Raw genomic sequence first — 3,630 nt, forward strand, 5'->3', positions numbered from 1 at the left:
GTTCAAACCAAGCAAACATCACCTTATAAAACCCATCACCCTCTTGGACCATAAACCACCTTCACAACACCCTAACCACCGTGACACCACTCGCCACCCTATCTCCACCATCCCATCCAACATCCACGGCAGAACCACCGGATCACCACCACTCAACTACTCCAGCCACTCCACCATAAACAACCATCGTGATTTAACCTGCTGCTGCAACTTATTTTTTTTTCTGTTTTGTACAATCATCACTTTCTTTGCTAACAACACCACCTTCAATGATAATCGATCACCACCTTCACCATTTTTATGAAACCCATTTAACATCACCACCCTTGTTTTTCTTTCTAAACCACCACCTAACCGCCAATTCGAAAACCCTATAAACATTACCATCAACTAGCCATGACTATGAATCGAACTGCGGTATTTTTTTTTTGTTCCTGTTATTTTTTCGGTTCTTTATTTTATTCATCAAGCATCACTATTATTCCACTTGCAATTAAATAGCTAGTGGAGAATACATTAACTTATATTATAATTATAATGCTTGTTGATTACCTGTCAAACGAGAACTTGGGGACAATGCAAGTCTTTGTGGCTGACATCTTTAAACATAGGAGGACTCCACTTGTTGGTTATTAATATAAAAAAAGAAAAAAAGAAACAGAATCCTAAGTTCTGAATTGGACGGGTATATAAGTTACCCGAATTTCTTTTCAAGTTGGGACAAAGGTTATGAAGGATTTGGGCCGAGACAAGATGAACTATTGGGCCACAAACTTCAAACCCATCGTTCTATGCTTTCTGGTCCCTGTGACGGTAACACACAAACATTACATTTAGATGATGGACATGATAGTGATGATTATGATGATGCTTGATAATATTGATCATGATAAGATAATGATAATTAGATGATGATGAGTTGAAAACGATTAAGACAATGATAATAATGAATAATTACACAAGTCATGGATGGTACTCCGTTTATTAGGATAATGATAATAGATAAAGATGATGATGAAACGAGTTAGATGGTATTCATGATGATAATTAGATTATGATGCTCGATTATATAGACAAAGATTGAATGATGATTTCGTAAGGATTATGATAGGAGATGCAATGATTATAGGCTATGGTGATGATAAAAGTGATGATATAAGTGGCGATGATAATAATAAATGAAGATGAGACTCGTTAATGACAAGTAATATGGTGATAAATATAAGATAATGGTGATTATAATATTAAAACAGAAAACGGATGATATTAATTAGTTGGGGTATTAACTCAGCAAAGAATCAAATGGAGAAGTGGTTAGGGTTAGAGGGACATCGCGGGTTCGAACCCGGACTTGGGCATATTTTTAGGATTACTTCCTTAAGGTAGTTTACTGATTTCTCATTTCTATTATTATTATTATAATTATTATTATTTTTAATGTAAGTAGTATTATATTTATTATAAATATTACTAAAAGTATCATTATTTTTTTTAAATTTATTATTTTTGTTAAAACTAATCTTTTTATTGAAATTTACATTTTTATTAAAAACTATCATTTTTATTATTAAATTATCATTATTGTTATTATTAGAATTATCATGATTTTTATCGTAACTAGTATTATTTTTGTTATTAATACATCTAATAAAGATTTCCTATATAAAAAAAAATATATTTATGACATAAAATATAACTACATTAGTATCAATATTACGTATCATATTAAATAATATTTTAATGAACAATTACTAAATAAAAATTTAATATGATAAGTTTTAGTTATATAAATTGTATAGATTAAATATAAATTTATCTATATAACGTATAAAATAACAAGTATATAATTAATAATAATATATATAAACTTGTTCGATTACTATTTGGTGTTAATGGATATACAAATAATATAGGTTCGTGAATCCGAGACCAACTCTTCACTTGTTAAATGACGTCATATGTATTTTTACTACAAAATACATTAGGTGAGTTTCATTTGCTCCCTTTTTATTTGCTTTTGCAATATATTTTTGGGCTGAGAATACATGCGCTGTTTTATAAATGTTTTACGAAATAGGCACAAGTACTAAAACTAATTCTACGTGGGTTTAAACCAGAAATATACCCTTAGCTTGGTAACATTAAACTACTTGTCTATGTACGGTAGGTGCGAATCCTAAAGATAGATCTATTGGGCCTGACAAACCCCATCCTGGCTATGGGATGCTTTAGTACTTCGAAGTTATATTAAACACACTTGGTCTGGTGTACTTCAGAGGGTAAAACATGAACGTTAAGGCTTGTTACCGGGTGCCTACAACTTATAGAATACTTTTATACACTTGCGAGTGTACATATATTTATAAATGGAAATCTTGTGGTCTATTAATATATTGAAATGATTGTTATGATAAACCTATGAACTCACCAACCTTTTGGTTGACACTTTTAAGCATGTTTATTCTCAGGTACGAATTAAGTCTTCCGCTGTGCATTTTCTCATTTTAAGGACATTACTTGGAGTCGATCATCGCAATGGGACCAAATGTTAATGACTTCGTCCAGGTGGATAAGGACGGGTCGTTACAGGTGGTATCAGAGCGTTGGTCCTAGCGAACCAGGTCTTGATAGTTGTTAGGATGCATTAATGAGTCTGGACTTCGACCGTGTCTACATGTCAAAAGTTTTACTTATCGTTTCATGTCGAAAATTACCTGCTTATCAGCCTTAGAGAATCACTTGCTTATCATCCTTAGTCTAGACACATCTTATTGCGTGAATTGCATGATTAGTGTATAGACAAAATTTATATCTTAGCATATCTGCTAATTCATATCTTAGCGTACCTGTTATTGTTACCGATGCCTGATAGTTTTCGTAGATTCCTTCGTAACTTATGGGATTTTAGTATTATATATGCATATGTAAATTATGTATCGCAGGGTACTAATCTATTTCTTAACGAAAATCCTTCATCTGATCGTACGAGATGAATCCCTCAACCAGTTTGAATTTTTCGGATTCCGACAGCTATTTCGATATGGAGTTTCACCTAAGCTCCGAAAGCGGCGTCACCAGAATGAATTAACCAATCAGCCATCATCAATTCTAGATGAAATGGGGCTGAGTTCGTAGTCGACTTAATCAATGGAGACAAGATGAATGAGATCCTTTCCATCAACCGAAATCACCTCTTGGCAATGAACCTGAAGTACTTATCAGCGAACCAGTCCGAAACATCATTTCCACCCTCATTTTCCGAATATCTCACCATGATTATATTCTATCTAAAATTCTAAACCTTATTCATTCGCTCGTTCCAACCGACAATCATCCCGGAGTATTAAGTCAACGAACTACGCGCCCGAATTGTAGCTTTGAAAAATATGGTGCAAAACGTACCAGCTTCAACAACATCACCAGTATCAACAGTACCACCAGCACCAGTAGCCTCAACATCACACACCTCAACATCTCATTATGTACCTCGAGCATAATCATTAATCTACGAATTGTTTTACATCATTTATCTTCGTTCGACATGGCGATTATGTGATCTCTAATGTTTTAGCGATTATATATTCTTATTCTAACGGTAAATCAAATGAGTCTAATATCATATTGACTCAT

This window comes from Rutidosis leptorrhynchoides, chromosome 7 (genome assembly GCF_046630445.1).
Source record: "Rutidosis leptorrhynchoides isolate AG116_Rl617_1_P2 chromosome 7, CSIRO_AGI_Rlap_v1, whole genome shotgun sequence".
Taxonomy (NCBI): domain Eukaryota; kingdom Viridiplantae; phylum Streptophyta; class Magnoliopsida; order Asterales; family Asteraceae; genus Rutidosis; species Rutidosis leptorrhynchoides.